The sequence below is a fragment of the Nipponia nippon genome, unplaced genomic scaffold (genome assembly GCF_047370975.1).
Source record: "Nipponia nippon isolate SJK-2023a ecotype South Korea unplaced genomic scaffold, ASM4737097v1 scaffold_1, whole genome shotgun sequence".
Lineage (NCBI taxonomy): Eukaryota > Metazoa > Chordata > Aves > Pelecaniformes > Threskiornithidae > Nipponia > Nipponia nippon.
In genome coordinates this window covers 43,519,992-43,539,365 of record NW_028262290.1, presented here as the reverse complement: position 1 = coordinate 43,539,365, position 19,374 = coordinate 43,519,992, and the positions used below count along the sequence as shown (strand labels likewise).

At 40.3% G+C, this 19,374-nt stretch overlaps 1 long non-coding RNA gene across 1 annotated transcript; it reads right to left on the bottom strand.

The window, feature by feature from the left end:
- Positions 1–754: 754 nt before the first annotated feature.
- On the bottom strand, positions 755–16,943 carry LOC148057349 (uncharacterized). Its single transcript, XR_015703782.1, has 3 exons — positions 16,842–16,943; positions 15,776–15,892; positions 755–2,865 (listed from the first exon to the last, which is right to left on the bottom strand). It is a non-coding gene; the product is annotated as an uncharacterized LOC148057349 (long non-coding RNA).
- Between the last annotated feature and the right edge of the window lie 2,431 nt (positions 16,944–19,374).

Below are 19,374 nucleotides of genomic sequence, written 5' to 3'. Positions count from 1 at the left end.
TTTTCTATCAGGAAGAAAAAGTCCAATTCAGTGCAAAAGCATACCTTAACCACTCTGAGTTCCTCAACAGGGAAGCCTGTTCTCCATCAGTTGTAGAGAGAACACATTTAAAAATTAAACTAACATTTGCTCTTGCTTTGCGTTGATTTGTTTTTAATTTAAATGCCCAACGTTTCCCAAGAATTTTGAAAGAAAGCTTTTCCCCACAAAATGAGTGCTGGAAAAAGACTGGATTTTTCTCCAAAAGAACTTCCATTATCATCTAAGGAACAGTAGGAGCAACGCACAGCTTTCTTGGGGAACCTGAAAGTCATTGATTTCAGGCAACTTGAACCATGAAGAAGATCTTCCAGTATGCCAAGCACCGGTACAGCTATAGCTATGATATACCTAAAACAGGAGTCATTTTCTGTGTACATAGTGATCATCCTGATGGAGAAAAGGGATGGAAATCATAATCCTGCACCCAGTGTCCTCAACTGGGGATATCACATGGGGAAGAAACTTTGTCAGCCTATCCCTTCTAAAAAGCCCTGAAAAATGTAAAGTATGAGTAGTCTGTTTGTCATCCCCACCACATTTTGGCACTTACCTGAGTGTCAGAGTTATTTGGTTAACAGTGGGAGAATACAACCTTGGGGAGTTTTTTCCTCAATGACAAATGAAAGATAATAAAAACAACAATAGTAATGATAATTCCATACAAAGTAATTCAGACAAAATTATTTTATTTTCCAGATCCAATCATTCAACATCAAAAAATGCCAAAACTGGGATGATCTACATAGTCTCCAGGCAGGCCTCATGGGTACCATATTCAAGTGTTTAAGTAGTATAATTGAATTCTCCTCAGGATGCCTGCTTTATTTCATGAGCAGGATGAAAAAAATGTTTGAGGGCAGCAAGTGTGCTACAGAAGTTTGACTGGCTGGAACTACGCTGCTGATATATTTTTGCATAGGTTGTATTTCTGCCGCGAGGTCTGCTGTGCAAGGTCTGTGTGGAAAAGGTTTTATTTATCTTTAAAATAAGCAAAGTCAGACACAAGTGGTCTATAGACAGTCTAATTTAACTTCCAGACAGAGAGCTGAGTTTCTTCTGAAACAACATATTCAAGACCAGACAAACTAAACACCCAACTCTGCAATTGATTGTAAGTTCCTACAAGTGTTTTTAGAAAAAGGAATAGTAGAAAACAACCTGGCAGGCAGAGCAATGTCATTTTTCTTTCCAGAAGTTTAGCTCACTTGCTTTAAGCTAAAAATAAATTATTTGGTCCTGTCAATATTCCTGCATGCCTACGTGCAATAATACAAATCACGGATCAGAACCATATCTACGTCAGTATTGTTCTTATGAGTGACTGAAAAACTTTTACTAAAATCTGAAGGAGAACAAGATCTAATTAAAAGAGTAAAAATAAATTCAGTTTAAGAACTCCTTGAACAGAGATTTGTACTTTACAATTTGTAGCATTAATATTTTTGTTTCTAAAAGTAGGACATTCAGACATAGTGGTGCACTTAGCACACGGACAGCCAATGTTTTATCTGCAGAAAACAGGAAACCACATTAGTAAAAGCAATATTTCAACCAACTAAAAGCAGTATTTGCATAAACCATCCCTTTCACATTCTGAAGGCAATGAACAAAAATTAGACATCATTTCTGCAAGCTGCCCCCACTGCACAGGAACTTAAGTGGAATTTATGACTTTGCTGTTGAAGCAATTCAACCCCGGATCCTTTTGACTATAAGGAGACAAGTCATATAATGAATACATGAGAAGGAAAGGGAAAAGCAGGATGTACAGGAAAATCAGACACACAACAATGAAACTACGGACATCCGATCATATTATCTCCTCACAAATTAATTCTTTACAGGGCACCATTGTTTCATTTCTGGTATTTCAATCTTTTCTATTTTTTAATAAACAAAATATTTCCCTTGCTATTAATTCAAACTTGTGAGTATTTGGTTGTTGTTTTGTTGGTTTTTTTTAATTTTGTATTCCCTTTAATTATAATAGCATGAAAATCAGATTTCTGTTGCACTTTTCTCTGAGCATTTAGTAATGAAGAACTACCCTCTATAATTAAAATAGAATTATCCTGTGCTCTGAGACGCACTGTAAACTCTCATTACTGTCTCGAGCATATCTTTAAAAATCTGCTTATGTAAACAGCAAAGTTATCCAAGGAAACCATTTCAGTGATATTTGGTCTGTAAGGCTTTGTCTGTGTGTCATAAGAGAAAGGGTAGGGCGTCAACAGTAAATCTTACACCGGCTTGCAGCATTTCAGTATTGCAATTCTGTGTATTTAAAGCTTCCAAAAGCGTAACAGCATTCAATTTTGGCTTTATGAAAACCTCATTCTTTACATGGGTTTTCTGTCACCTTTCTTCAAAGAAAGAAAAACAATAAACCAATATGAAAAATTGCATGTGGCAGTCTCAGCCAACAGATCTTTACACCCATGGCATTCAAGACAAACTGAAAGGAAAAAGAAAGAAAAAAAGAAAGGAGAAACAAGAGACATCTTTTGCTCTGATCCAGCAAGATGCATCAACACTTGGAGCTATACATTAACATACATTGCTGCTCCTAGTTCAGTATAGAAAACAGCATCACAGCATAGAGAGTGCCGGCTCAGCATCAGGGGCACTTCAGTGCCTCATTTCTGAGGATGCAACAGAAGCAGGACCACGTTCCTGCTCCACTCCCCTCCAGCCCCTCTTCCACGAGAATACACCTGCAGGCAGCATCGATCCCTGATGGGAAGAGATTCTTCCCTGCTATCGCCCATCAGTACATGGCAGCAACCAGCACCATCCCAACATTGGCGTGTTAATTTTCTGCTGCTGGAGAAAAAAGAAAATATATTAGGCAGTGAAACATTTGAGGAGACACTTTTGAATGTGAAGCTGTTTACTGAGAGTGTGAAGGAAATGACCAGAGAGAAGTTTGCCAAAATGCAGATGGTTTCATTCACACCGACGAGCTGCACGCTGAAAGACTTAGGGTGGCTCTGTAGACCCTGGGGGCCTTATTTGCAAGCTTGCAACTAGCATGCAAACAGCAGGAACGCACCTGCAGGAAGCGCTGACCTCTGCAACCTGCGCAGGCTGCTGGCACATCGTGCTTTGCAGCAGCAGGGATGGACCAGGCTGTGTGCCTGGGTGTTTTCTCCTGCTGCAATGCTGCAGCTATCTTCTCAGGTTGATGCATTACCAGGATCGGTTCCTCTGAGACTGTAAATACTTGGTGTTGTCATGGAGCCAACATTGCCAACAAATGTAATATATCTAAAGCCTAGAGAAACTCTTGACTCTACACTGTAGGGAGAGATGAAAGCTCAGTATACCTTAAGAAAATATTGTCAAAAGAAGATTTTGTTTAGAAAGTGACTAAAGGAACAGGTGAGCAGGGGAACCACCACACTGCTGTACAAGAGCAGGCCCACAGCAGACATCAGGTAGGAAACCAAAAGTGATCAAGAGTCACTTATCTGTATTATGAAGCACTGAGAACATTACCCCAGATCAATGCAGGATGGGTCTATGTACTCCCTTCCAGACCAGACAGACAGCATCAGCCCAAGAAGACAACCCAATCTAAGACAGAATCTAAACAACATTGCCTCCATCAGTGTAGCAAGTTGAAAACAAAATATCCGTATCCATCCCGCTCTTCTGCCCCAAAATCCCCAGGCATTGGCTGCTGGTATAACCAATGCACCAACCCACTGGACTATTTGCTATTCTGAGGTGAATAAATCTTCTGAACCTGACCACGATTTCCAGGTTGAACTCCAGAGGCCTTTAGGGGCAAATTTAATGAAACCTACTCTGTTCTACAAAGACACAGACACAAACCCTTTGGAAGACATTTTCTGACCAAACTGGGAAAAAAATGCTCGAAAGATTTTGACCAGTTCAACTTCATCTAAAAATTAAAACCTTAGTAGCATTTTGTTAACTTTAAACAGCCAGTCATGTCAGGATCAACAGTGTACTGATAAAATTTTAGGTTTGACTCCCTCGATGTGTTTGAACACTTATTTGGATGGGGGGAGGAAGGCTTTACAATTTGTCTTTTTTCCAGACTTTGATATAGGGGGCTGGATAGCTGCCTTTACAGCCTGGTAAGTCAGAGACAACAGGGATTTTAATGCAAGCTTTTAAAGCCCCTTTGCAATTTGAGGTAAAAGATTGTTTCCATCTTTTGTTCCAGATTAATTTTAGAAGGAGTGGGTTTTTTTGTTGTGAGGACAGACGTTCTCAGAGGGACAAACCAGAACTTTATTCATCAGTTGCTTCATTGTCCTGCATGCCTCAAAGAATTTAAAAACAAGCTATATCTTCCGCTTTCTGGCCCTTGTAAAAGGAGTTTGTGACTGTACCAAAAATATGGACTATGCTCCTCTGTTAAGATGATCACAGTGCAATTCATGGTAGCTCTGTTTGCTACAAGATTGCAATGACTCTTCCTTTTTAAGTCACAAAATTGAAGACATACTCATCAGATCTGAATGCAACTGGCTTTTCAGCCGCTGTCCTGCATCTACATTTTTCAGCAACAATAAAATAGTTACAAGAGAAAGAGACTATAATGATGCTAATGATGACCAAGATAGAAGAGTTTCAAGCAATACACAACACCATGATATCCATTAGGATAAGATATAGCAGTCACAAGGTAAGGCAGAAGTACTTCTGACAATGAGCAGACAAATGTACAAAGTCTCACCTACTTGAAGTTAAACACAAACATTCTTCACCCCCAGAAAAATAAAAAAATACAATAAGATGAAAGGACGGGATAGTTCCTGCAGCAGGCTAAGGATAGAGGGTGTGTTGGGGGTTTTTGATATTAGGCCAGAGTCTTGGGGAAGTGGGGAGGGCTGGGAAAGGATAAAGTTTCCAGGCACAGACTGAGGTACCCAGAACAGAAAAGGCTTTTCAGAGACAGCTATTTAATACCCACACTGAAGCAGCTGCTTTCTATTTCCATTCCCAGTTCTCATCAGTGAGCTGAGACCAGACCTCCTAAAGATGCTCAGCCCAGCCATCTCCAAGGCAGTGAATGAGGGCTTGCCTACCCAGGAAAGCCATTGTTAAAGGGAAACAAAAAACCCTCAGGTGTCAAATGAAAGTGCATTAAGCAATCAGTACAAAGCCCCCCTGCCCATGCCATCACTCTGGTTTGACACACTAATGGCCCCTTTGTTCAGTTTCATTGAAGAAAGTCAACTTACCAAAAAGGTTATTGAAGAAAAACTATTGCAGACCATTCCCATGTGGTCACATCCTTCCATAGCAAGCAGACAATGTCTTACAGGAGGAAGTCCTGCAATGATGCACAGCCTAGCACATCTGGCAAAGTTTCTGCCTTCCAACCCTCATCAAAAAGGACATGTAAAGAGTGCCCAACAACAGTATTTCTCAGCTTTCTTGAAAGTGAAGAACTACCTGTCTGCTCTAAAAGATAATCCAGCTGCCATCCCATGCTCTGATGCCATAATTATTTTCATTTACAATTGGAAACTACAATGAATTTTGAACGTTCATTGAGATGAACCTTATATTATTATGTTATGAACTTAGATTTTCTTCCTGTTTACCGTACTCATGCATACCCACATGGGAATATAAGGTTGGTTTGGTTTTTTAGGGTGGGTTGTTTTTTTTTATAAAAGTTTTGTAGTCTTTTCAGAGGACTTCTTGAAGTCTTCTAGACAAGAAATAACCCTCAGGCTATACGAACATCACTGCTCTAAAATTCATTCAGGCTAAAAAAGCCTGAGCAGAAAGCCATGTTCAAGCTACCAACTCCTGATGCAGTACAGACTGAAATAGATTGCAAGTATTTTGGCAGAAGGTTGTAAACATCTGATCTTAAGCCTGAAAAGCTTAGCAAAGTACATGCCACAGAAAAACACCCTGAACCTCTACAAAAGGGAGGATTCTCCCAGCATGCTTTTAATGCTCACTGGTAGGTCTATAGAGCTGTTTAAGGGTGTTTCTCAGATAAAAGAATGCTTTTAACAACAAACAGCATGGCAGAAGTAGATGAAAAATGGAACTGAACAAACCAAGGATGCAGGGAACAGTTACCCACTGAAATGAAGAAATCAGATTTCTTTGCCTGACAAAAAAATCCTTATAATTTGTTACTCTTTTGGAAAGTTACCAGTGCTTTAGCTTTGCAAAGGGTAATCTTGTTCCATGCTCATTTGTTATCCAGTTTAAAATTCAAAGGCAATTGAAATGTTTCTGTTCAATACTATAGTGCTTGCTTTAATTATGTAGTCAAACGAATGTTTGAACAACTTTTGGAAGAAAGAATAAACTGAGAAATGCCAGAGGATGGCAATTCATGCTGTTCTAAGAAAACATTTTTGGTTTCATAGTAATGAAAACTTAGAGGTTTCAAGCAACAGAACTATCACTGCTAGAAGTGGAGTCAAGTCATTTTGGTACCAGTAATACGTTCATTTTTCAGAAGCAAGACTACCCGGAGAGCTTCTCAGTTAAACACCCATACCATGGTGTTTGGTTCCCACCACCTGGATCCTGCACACTCTTGAGCTTTCCTTGGCCGTGACACACTTGTTGGGCACAACCCCTTGAGGAAAGGGGTTAGCAGTGCAGAAAAATAGTTCAGGCACAATGTTGAATGTTTCACCAAGTTCTGGACATCCCAGAGCGTAATCATATACTGTGAGAAAAATATTTTGACTCCATATATAGTTCTTGGTGGAGAGCTCATTACCACAGAATTGGACCTAAGAAAACCTGCACATAGAGCAAGGCCTGCAAAATGAAGCACTTACTTCATATGAAGTCAAGCAAAATCTGTTATTCCATCTAAAATGGAAAAATTCTGTGGAAAAGACTCGGCAAGAAAGATAGAGAGAGAGCAATCAAGTTTTTCACACTGCCCTCTTTGGTGCCATCGAAGTCTGATTGTCAGGCTGGCTACTTCTCAGGCTGGCAAAGCTAAAGCAGGTTTAAAAAAAAAACCCAAATGGCAACATGGTATAGAGTGGAAACCATAAAGGAGTTGCTCTGGGGCAGCATATTAGCTGTTAACAGACTTGGAAGTGTGAGCACGGCAAATGCCTGCCTACCATTAGGATTGCAGGCTAATGTGCATGTTCTTTGTGAGGAAGCCATGAAGAATGTCTCTGCAATTTTTCCTCCCCACAGGACTAATCCACCTTGCCCCCAGCATTAATTTGGTCCCTAGAAGTTGTGATAACATTAACTTTGTGCCTTTGCTTTAAGCATGACATTAGAGCAGAGAGCATTATAGTATGTGAATGTTAGATGATATGTTAGAGGGAAGACTTAAAAGGCTGTGCTACTCTTACTCTGAGGATTTTGCAGAAGGCTCCAGTTTATTGCAGACTCGAAGGAAAAATAACCTGAAAAGTTGCACATGGATCTTCTATTTGAGGTGGCTGCTCAGACGGAAGCACTGGCCAAAGAAAATCACAGCCAAAAGCATTAAGCCTTTATAAAACAATCCCATTTAAGATAACGATATTTATTGCATATTTAAAAGCACTATAAATTCATGAAGCATGTAGTACAGTATTTTAACACAAATACTTTTGTATTAAATTCATCATCTTTAAGTATTCAGGTGTGACAGAAGTGTATGGTGAATAGCTAGATTTTAGGAATAGCTTTCATGAAGTTTTATGAATCTATAAAATACTCAAGAAATTTAAAATTGTATTTCTCTGTAGCCTTACTGCTCTGGAACAGCAACTGTATTAAAAGTTGCAGCCCTTTCCCGCATCAAACCTTACAATTTGTAACAGATTCTTGCATTCTTCCACTGGTGCCTGCATGATTCAGAGACCAACCAGCTGATAGCACCTCTAGAAAACTATTTAGGACACAGAAGTCATGATCAAGAGAAAGAAAAAGGTGGAAAGTATTGCAAACAGTCTCTGGATTCCCAGTCACCCTCTTCTGATTTAATCTTTTCACAGATGGAGAAAAAAAGGTTCATCAGCTACAAGATGAAATCACTGATCACAGCAAGATGCAAGTTCACTGTGCCATTTCCCTTGAGCCTGCCAGCATTTGGTCCCTCATGACACTGAATTCAGAAGCCATTTACTCACAGATAATAAATTAGTAGAGATTTTTTTTTCTCCTTTCCAGCTTTTCTGAATGATTATAGAACTTGTAAACTCAGCAGTAATATAAAACTACAAGAGCTGCAGATTTACCAAAGTATTTCATGCAATTTCTTCCAGGCACAAAATACTATCAACAGTTCTAGGATTTCCATGAAAAGAATTCAGGAAAACTACCCAAGAAACTGCCCACTCCTCATGCAAGATAAACACAAGGCATCTGCAATAATCACCCCTAATATGTCAACACAAAGAGTTCCGTGTAACAACTTCCAGTGTAATCCAGTTCATACAAGGAAATGAAGACACCAAGAAGTCATAAACCAACTTCTCAGGTAAATTTCAAGTGAAATTAGTTTTTCAGACAAAAAGGAGATTCAGTGTAGTGAAACCTTCATATGGCATCACCGTCTTTATGGGATCTCTTGTCTGAAACAAGTACAGACACCTACCAAGTATTCCTCATTCTATCTCTTGCATTAAAAGTCCCATTTTTTCCATCCTTTTGAATGTCATGGGGTTATCCTTTTAGACATCTAAGATATCATTCACATTTAAATCCACTGACAGCACTGTACCATGTGCAGTCAAAGAAGAGTTTGGCTGTGTCAGGCCAGACTCTCTGATCACAGCCACAATATTTTATTTCCTTGATTCTCAGCATTTCCTAGGGACTAAATTCTTCCCCCAGTTCTTCTGTTGTATTTAAAACAGGGGGAGAAAACATGGTTTTCCTCTTTTTCTCTTGTTTTTTTTTTCCAAATCATCTCCACTTGAAAAGACTATCCTTCTCAAGCTTGTAAGTGTAGCCTTGTCTCACTCAGCCTTTCCTTAGCCAGATCAAGTGGGTAACTTGGAGATGATCTTCTACAGCAACACTGGAGATCAAAATTAATCAGCACACAGAGCTACGCCAGGACTATTTTTAAACAAATGCCATTATTAATATTGCAATAAGGTTACCAGAAGCTCATAACACACTTACTGGAAGCAGCAAGGATAGCGAGGCAGTGGAGCCCCTACTTTACTGTATCATGCATAGAAAACTTTCTCCACCTCTTACTGGTGATATAGTTAATTAGGATGATAAGGTCCAGACCTGCACCTCTCTGAATGCTTTTATGAAACTGATCCATCCTTAAAATATTCAAATTCAAATACACTGTTGAAAGTGAAACCTTGTTCTCCAAAGACATGTTAAGTGTGTCTGTAGAAGGTTTTCCTTGCAGACAGACACCACTTGCTCTTGTGTGTGCCTGGATGCTCTCTGCCACATTTGAAAGATCTCAGCACCTTTGGTATGAATGGATTTACTTTAAGACAAACTGCTTGGTGCGTGGGACTGCAGGCACAATAGGTCAGGTAAGGGAAAGGTCTCATGAGCCCAAATGAGTAGTAAGATTGATTTCAAAGTGCAAAAATGAGAAGCATCCCACTATGCTAACCCAGACTCTAGCACTGGGGCTAAAGCTCTGATGCCTGGAGGGAAACAGGTTAAGCGCAGTCAGATACCAGCTCAACTAGGAGATGGCAATTTTCAGCTGGAGGAGTGGGGTGCCAGGGGTCAGATGCCCTCTCTTCAGCTCTTGGTTACCTCACCCGAGCCCAAAGCTCTGTGTCCACACCACCCACAGAAAGAGGTCAAAGCCTGTCCAGAAGATCTAGCTTTTGTATGACAATACCCAAACAAAGGGTATCCAAGAGCTCAGCAATGGGGTTTAACAGTGACAGGGTGGGAAGCATGCTCACACCAAATATGTAGAAAAGGCACCGCCTACAGTAAAGTCTTACAGCTGCAAGACAAAGGAAATTTTGTCAAATCTACAGATTTTTCTCAACTCTTTTGTCTTATATGTTGGTGAGTTTGCAATAGCCAGGGTGAAATTCTGTAACTACCTTACACATCTCATCCCACTAATACTAATTAACCTGTTGGCATGAGTAAGAAACAGACTTGTGAGGAAAGCTTGTTAGCTTTCTAGATGCCATGGAGACAATGTACATAAGGGAGTATTCCAAGCTTAGGAAGCATCGGAAAGTGAACACATAACTTCCGGATTAAAACACCAGCAGGTGACACCAAGCAAGGTTTTCCTGAAATACAAAATTAGCTGATTCATATCCAGACCAATGCAAAAATGCAAACCAGTTTCACTCTATAGTAAAAGATAAAACTGGCATTCCCCTGGGGAAAGACACTATTGGTATAGGAAATCCAGCATCCAGTCGATGGAAAAAAAAAAAAAAAATATATATATACACATTTACACCATGGCTTCTGTTCTGCACCAGCGGTAACTCTCAGAAGGCAATATATTTACCAGAAAAACCCTGCAAGACCACGGAAGCAATTCTATGGGGACTGGGAGATGCTATGGAGATTGCAATCCTTGGGGCAATATCTCACTCCTTCAGAAAATAGTCTTTTTTGCTGTGATTTCTCACTGCCAGAGTTTTCCTGTCATCTTTGATGGAGCGGAATTTCACTTGCTGTTTCATGTGTACATTTGAATTAAAACTCAAAATCCTTTTTTATAGCTGCATGGAGGGAAACAATGACATGGGATTTGTCAGAGAGCTACTCTGGTTCTGTTTGCAGAATGGTTGAGGGGTACCTCCCCTCAAACCTCCCATAACCACATGTTCAAAGCCTTTTAGTTCAAGTCCACCCCATGCCCTACCCCTGTTCGGTCTTTGTAATGCAGACAAGTGGTGGGTTCCCAGGGGAGAGGCAGCTGCCCTGCAGCAGGACCTGCACAGGACCCCTGCAGCATCAGCCAGACCTGGCAGGGGAACCCCAGGAAATTCACTCAGGAGACAGCAGATCTCTAATTTGTTCCTGCATCTTCTGTGGCAGAACAATTTCACTTCTACTTTTTTTGGACCAAACATTTTGCCTTTGGAGGAGCAGGAAAAAAAGTTTGGGAGCACTATAATGGAATAGCATCTATGATTTATAAAATGCATCTCTCACCTGTGTAAGTCAGTCATTAAAGACACTACTGACAAACTACACACTATTTAATTTCAATTTTATTTACCTCATAAATTGTGAAATGACAGCTAGTTTGTAATTGATGCATTTACATTTGCATTTGAAAGGAAGGCTTACTGCATGGTGAGGTAAAGGGGGTTTTAAAGTTTCTTTTTCTGAAGATATATCTGTGTTTCAATTTGTAATTAGGATGTTTCTCACTAAAAACACACATGATATTTCTTTGGGGAATAGTTTCAGAACTTATCTCAAAAAATAAAAAAAAAATATTTGACTAAAGCAAAATACCATCTACATACAAGAATCCCATTTTATTTATGAGTTTATACAACTACTCAGTGTAACTGACAATAACTACCAAAAATTAACTTTCCAGACCTATATCCAGTCAAAAGTCTGTTAAAAAGCATTTGTTAAAAAGCATCCATTTTAATTACAGAGTTTTAAAAAAAATAAACTAAAAAGAAGAAAAAGAGGGGTGGGATTTTCCCATTACTTCTAAATTGACACGGAGAGAGGGCAAGTCCATTTTTCATGACATTTTATTAGTTAAAATAAATAAATAAAGTCTAATTCCAGCTGCCTTTGAATGGGAAGGATAACCCTGTTTTTGAACAGCAGCATCTTGAAATCATTATTTTCATATGTAATTCGCCTGACTAACACATAGAAATATCAGAATCGAAGCAGGGATTTTTTTCCTGTGGCCATCCTTACCAAATCCTTGCACAGGCTATGGCTCCTGGTGGGCATCATCCGCCAGCCTCAGGACCAGGCTGTCCATCAGCCACCTGGAGCCCACAGAGCCCTACCATGAAGAGTCAGGGCCAGGGAGACCCAAAAAGATACCTTTAAGACCTTAACCTCCCCTAAGCCTTTCCCAGCAGGGCACATTGCTGTCGGGATCAGTCCCAAGTCCTGTGGATCAGAACAAGGGGCAGACTCTTCCTCATACATGAGTTAGCCTCACATACAAGCCAAAAGCCTGTTAACTTCATTATGGAGCCTGACCTCACAATCTTGGAGCAACCACTCACAAGCCAACTTCTGCAAGTTTTTATGAATCTAATGTTTTGAACAGCAAGGGTACAATGTTGCAGGTACCACTGGCAGAGTGTCGAGCAAGCAGAAGCCTCAGAAGCTCATCTGATGACCTTATATGTTTGGCCTGTTAGACTTTACTAAGTCACAGACTTTCTACATACCAGCTTTTAAAAATCACACTAGTTGAAAAGTTAAGTAGTTGCAGAAAAGTAAACAACATCTGCTAGAGAAACATTATCGTGGTCTTCCCATAAAGACTGAGGCACAACAAGATGGAAGTTGTGCATTGATTAGGAGATAGGAACTGAGCCGTCAGCTGCCACCCAGACTGAATCATTTGTGAGGATGAAGAGCTGCAAAACCTTGCAGCAGCACGTGGGGTTTCATTCCACAGAAGCTCAGCTGAGAAAGGGCAATGTAAGAAAAAAAACCAAAACAAAACAAAAACTTTTCCAGGTTTGGTTAGGGGACTTGGCGCCAGCCCTGTAACAGTTTGACTTGAGAACCTGCTTGGATGGCTGTAATGTAGAAACCTCCTCAAAGTCAAACCAGCATGAGAATTAGAGGTGTTGTCATTTATAGTTTCATTGCTCTACACCTGTCTTTGAATGAAGGAGCAGATTTCTTAAACTTTAAACTCTATTCTTACCTTAAAGCGTGTCTGGAGTTGAGACTATTTTGGGGTTGGCAAATAGCTCTCAGGAATCCCACCCCTGGACAAGTCCCCAAAGTGGGATGCAAGGTCAGGAGTTGCCAAGGTATCACCTAGAGCCCTTCACCACGTCATACCAATGTACCTACAATGGAGGGGACAGCAGGTTGCAGGGGAGAGGATCTGGTAATTATGCAATTCGCCTTGGAAATATGACAAAGACATTTTACACATACATTTTGGAAATGGCATTTAATTTTTTTTCTCTATTTTTAGGCACAGTTATGCAATTTGTATAATGGAGGTTATGGGTGATAATGAAAATGTCTTCTGTGAAATACATCACGCTGTTTGTCTAACAGCCTGGAACAGAGTGAACAGAGACCAAGAAGGGAGGGAATTTATCTTGTGCTCATCGATCAGTAGAGAAAGATTATTATAACTAATTATTATAACCCAGCTATTTAACAAGGTACACTGTCATTTATTCATGTCCCAGAGCGCGGCTGAAAATTTCCCATCAGAAGTCTTTTTGACCGAGAAACTGAAAGGCGCAACAGGAACCACTTCATTTAATGTCAGGAATTTACTAGGATGGGAATGTATATTTCAATGAGCCACATTTATTTTAAGAATCCACATTTGTTGCTCATTCACCTCAGGAGAAACATTACCAGAAGTGATCCAACTCATGCCAAAGATTGTCCTGCTGATAACAGCTGAAACACAGGTTCATTTAGCAACATAGGGCTTAGCTGCCTGCACTGGGACCTTTGGACTATAGTAATTGCTCCAGAGCATCGGTTCTACCGCAGTATGCAGAGAAGTGGTGATGACAGTTTTAGGATGCAAGTTTGTATTCCGTATATATATCTTTAAGGACATATATATATATATATATATATATATACACATATATATATATGTATCTAAGGACAACATGAGATAAGACCAAGACTGGGAAACATACCACTTCTGTGAAGCTCCTATGAATTTCAGCTACGTCAGCCAGCTTTCAACAATTCAATGGAATGCAAGTCCAAGGCTAATGGTAAAAATTAGTTAAGAACTACACTTTAAAACTGACACATGTCTACAAGAAAAACTGTACATACCGGGGGGAAAAAAGGGAAAGACCTAAATAGACTTACTGCTAATATTTGAAACAGTGATTTGTGGAACACACTATCCATCTGGCCACTTTCATGCCTGCCAAACAGTACAAACAGTCTGGTCCATTTTTCGTCTTTACCGAAAATCAGATCTGAATAGGTGTCATCAATCTCTTTGGTAAAAAAACTGATGTGAAGAAATCATCTCACATAACTGATGGCACTTACTCTGTGGTGGTATCATTTTCCAGCAGGCTTTTTGCAGTCCAGTCACTACAAAACTAACATCTGGTTATTTTTGTTCATCTCTGGCCTCATGCTTTTCAATTTTTCCCCTTTGCTGTCCTTTCTGAATTCCAACAAGGCACTATTAACACACTGATTTCAGTGGGTTGGTCTCACCATTTTTGGCAAGATACTTGCTGAGATCACATAATCTCTTCCTACTAGAGCAGGCTATTTAATCATAATTTTAAACATATTTGTTTCCCCTTCCTTTTTCCTCATTTTGTTCAGGGACTGAAGTACTGTGATACTGTAATCTCGAACTCAAGCCTACATTTCCCTCAAGAACTCTTCTCTAATAACATTGTTCAGAATATGTATGTTTGTTTTATTGTATTCCCCTCCCATAAAGTTAAGTTTATCTGCATTTTGAAAATCATCACCTAATCATTACTTACACTGGATTTTATAATTTGCAGTAAGCGCTTCTGTAAGTAAGCTTCTGTATCTGTAACTTGCGGAGTTTCTAGTTCTTGATTTCTACGTTAGTAAAAGCACACACACAATTTATGATGCGATCTTTTTGCTTGTACCTATCTTCCTTTATATCTTAAATAGCATAAAAATTACTCATTAATACACAAGATAGATCTCATCTGTTGTACAGTAAAGCAGGACTCGATCACTCTGGTGTTCCCAGTTGCCAATCACCTTTAAAGCCATCCCTCACCCACTCTTCCCCCATGCTTGAATGTCTATCTGGCAGTTTAAACCCATTTTAAACCCTGTGCTAGCAATTTCTGAGAAACTTTCCTAAGACTAGCTGACACGCTGTCAAAAGAAAATGTTTGCAAGCCAGCTTTCTAGATAGGCAGCTAAAAATGACAGCCAGATGTCAAGCAGAACTGTCTGTTAAAATGGGGAGAAACAAGTCCCAACGAGAATGGCTGGCTGGCTTCAGAGGGCTGGGCAGCTCTCCGATCATTTAATTCTCATTAACTAACCCTGCAGCAGAACAGCAAAATTAATTCTATTTCTAATTCCTCTCAGAATGCTAACAAAAAACAGGATATAAGCCTACTAAAATATTAATGTCAAATTTCCTCACCAGATATTCATGTGTACATAAGAGACAATCACAAGTGTAACTCCCTGTGGTCATTGGACTGGCTGATCCCTGGGTGTTTCAGTTGATGTGAAAAAGATTTAGAAATTTCTTCTGTTCTTTTTCAACATAAAGATCTGGAAAGCCATTGAGTTTGGCTTCCTTTAACTTAGAACCCTGCAGTGTTGTTTAGAATTTAATTTTAAATTATATTTCTTCACCTATAAAAATATTATCTTTGCAATATTTCATGAAAGTTGATATTAATCCAGAACATACAGAGCTATTACTGGAATATTTAGATGTGATATAGTTGTGATATTCATTATTCTCATTTCAGTTTTAAAGTGATTAAAAACAGACTTATTTTGTATGAAATAGCACCTTGTCTTTTCTAAATTACAACATCTCTTTCTACATTGCCGTGAAACATTTCCAGGATGAAAACGATCCTCTCAAAAGCCTTTTCACTGAAGCACTCACCTTGGAAGTGGCAGATTTATGTTCACATACTTGTTGCAGTGAGAGGGACAGTTGCAGAAGAAGAGACTGAGAGGCTCATTGCAGAGTGTTCAGGAGTTTTGTGGTTGGCACATTTCCCTAGGATGCAGATCTGAAATCAGTTCCTTTGCCCAAAACAAGCAGAATGGAAAAATATTTCCCTCCAGCCCAAGAAGCACCTTATCCACTGGTTTGGGGGATCCTAATGGGCACGTGCATACAGTCTCGTAGTCCCAGAAAGTATGTTCTAGGATCACCTTTTATAAGTGGAAAAGAATATTCACATTTACACCAGACTGGGCTCCACAAGCAAGGTAGATCTGGTCCAACAATCATATCAGCTGCCACTTAGCTGTCGTCTGCTCAACAGGCATAACACAAATGTAACAGCAATGTCAAAACATTGGCCATTGACCCCCGCTATTATAGCTACATCAATAAGGCCCCTCTTGGACTTCGACAGTATTCACTAACGAGGTGAAGATACGGGGGAGAAAAAAAATGCATCAGTGCTTGAAATCAAGTACAAAATTTCTTCTCAGTTCTGTGCAGAGAAGTTCCGTATGGCTCCCCAAGGAATTTCTGCAGATAAAAAAATAACATAACAAGTAGGGTCCAAGCCTGGCAAACCAGCAATCTGAGCTGGTTAGCCGGGAGCTGCTGCATAAATTGTGCTCCTGCCTTTTGACTGTTTCCCCATTCCCTGGAAAGATCCTCTGAGGAGAGAAGTCTCCCCTGCACAGTGTTTTTGTGTATGTTAAAAGTGAGGAAGGGTTTGCAGGCAATGCTGTGGTAACAGCAACAGCTACAAACATTGGCTGGAGATTCTCCAGTGCATTGCTTGAAAATTTATATTCCAAAACTTTTCCTAGAAATATGTCAAGTTAAGTAACATTCATCATTAAGAAAGATTTTGCGGTTCCCCACTGGAATATCCAGCTGCAGAACAGGGGCCTCCCCGGTTCCTCCGTACCAGAATGAACAAGATCCTGAGAAGGTCCTCTTGATTAGAGTACTAACCAGGGCTGTGAGAAATAGTTTTACATACCTGATCTAAAAGAAGGCCTTTAACAGGAATACCCATGTCCCAAGAGAGCTCTGGATTACCAGCTTCATCTTTTTCCTAGGAAGGGGAAGGGCTCATTCCTGTGAAGAATAAGAACATACTTCATGAAAAGCAGTTAGTGAAGTGAAATGGTCTGTATGGGCGTGCGTGGTGGGGAGTGGTTCTGACAGTACATAGTTAAGGACACTGGAAACATAACCTAAAATGGGGATTAAAAATGCATCTTTATGTAAATATATTAAGATAATCATGGGTATAATCATAAACTTAAACATCTAGATTGTTAGATTTAGGGATGCTTCAGATTAATCATAAAATTAGCCTGAAATTGTTTAACTCGGAATTAATAGTTTATCTGTAAATCACTGTCATGGTTTAACCCCAGTCAGCAACTGAGCACCACACAGCCGCTTGCTCACCATCCCTCCCTCCCCACCCAGTGGGGTGGGGGAGAGAATCGGGAAAAAAAAAGTAAAACCTGTGGGTTGAGATAAGAACAGTTTAATAGGACAGTAGATGAAGATAAAATAATAATAATAATAATAACAATAATAATAGAATACACAGAACAAGTGATGCCCAATGCAATTGCTCACCACCTGCTGACCTATGCCCAGCCCAGCCTGTCCCCAAGCAGCCATTGCTGCCCCCCAGCCACCTGCCCCCAGTTTATATACTGAGCATGATGCCATATGGTATGGAATATCCCTTTGGCCAGTCTGGGTCAGCTGTCCTGGCTGTGCCCCCTCCCAGCTTCTTGTGCCCCTGGCAGAGCATGGGAAGCTGAAAAGTCCTTGACTGGTGTAAACACTACTCAGCAACAACTAAAACATCAGTGTGTTATCAAGGTTATTCTCATCCTAAATCCAAAGCACAGCACTATACCAGCTACTAGGAAGAAAATCAACTTTATCCCAGTCAAAACCAGGACAATGACTTATCTTTCAAATCATTGAATATCATTTTAAAAGCATATAAGTAGCTTTAGAGCCTAAGTACCACTGATTTCCAAAGAAACACATTTCTCATACCTAAGCTGTTATAGAAGTAAATTTAGATCCATAAATCACTTGGGCTTTTTGAAACATAACCTATTTATTCTAACTAACACATATGTGATTAAATGATTATGCTCTTTTCTTATCCCAAAGTTGTTGCAATACACAGGGAAAATATAGTCATGTTTCTATACAATACATAGACATTACTGCTTGTTCTGTTAACAAAATAATGTTTATTTTGACAGAAGCTGCTGGGAAACTTGTGAATACCCTAATCTTACTGCCTACCCTTTCCTCTGCTAAAGATTTTGATAAGTCTGACAACACATGCTGCTCCAAGAACACTGAGATGTTTTTAAAGATCAGCAAAATCCTTTCCCCTCTGTTTATCCCCCTATATATCTATTTATCCTCCTCCATGAGAGGAGGTTTGAGAGGTGTGCTCCGTGCACCTGTGGGGTTTGGGTGCATTTCAGGTGAAGACTTTTCTGTGACACACCTGTGACTTTGGGGAGGGGTTGTTAAGGAGGTGGAGAGCAAGCTCTCCCGTGAAGGGCTGACCCCTGCTTCTCTCCATCTCTGCCCTGGGGTCTCTGGGCAGGAGGCAGCCACCAGGCTGAGATCACCAGCCCACGCAGAAACCTTGGCAGCCTGCTGGGGTGCAGAAACACGTGGACCAGCACACGTGCGTAGGCACAGTACACCCAGACCCTGCTGATGGGCACAGCACACACGTTGCTCAAACAGTGATGGGTCATGAGGGACTAGGGTAGATCTCCAACCCCCTCCCAGTGTCTCAGCCCACCCAGGTGACAGCCTCCATTCCTCTTTAAGGCACAATGCCAAGGAGGCAAAACATCAAGGCTAATCAAGGCTGTGGCACACCTGTACATGTCTCCTAAGAAGGAGGGGGGACCACAGCCTTCATAAAGGTCTCTAAATTGTCTGCTAACGATTCTGTAGTCACATTATTCACTATTTCCCACCAACACCACCCCATTTACTCTCCTCTCCCCTCCAAAATAGCTCTTAATCATGAATAAAACACTACAAGAAGCCCTCATTTTTCTAAAGCATCCTGTGCTTCCTGCCTAAATGAGCTGCTTTGGCTTCAGCCACAGCAGCTGCGGCTTGCACTATTCAGCCTTTCAGGATGGTTCGGCTCAGCAAAACCCACTCTGAAAAAAAGGGCAAGAGATGCCTTCCTCATTGGACAAATGCATGTAAATGAGTAAAAGAAGAGCTGCCCCCCTGCCTCGGAGAAAAGTCATGTGCTCTCAGCAACTCTCTAATAACACACACAAATCTTAATCCAGGGCTAAGTGGAATTGAAATATTTTGCCTTCTGCATTACAACTCACCCCATATGTTTTTACAGTGAATGGGTTTAAAATGTCTATTTGTTACCCTGGATTGTGCTATATGGCCACTGGGCATACAAAGAGTCAAGGCCCCGTGCTGCACAGCACTGATGGTTTCAGTTACTTTATGATAGCCAGAGGAAAGCTGCTAAT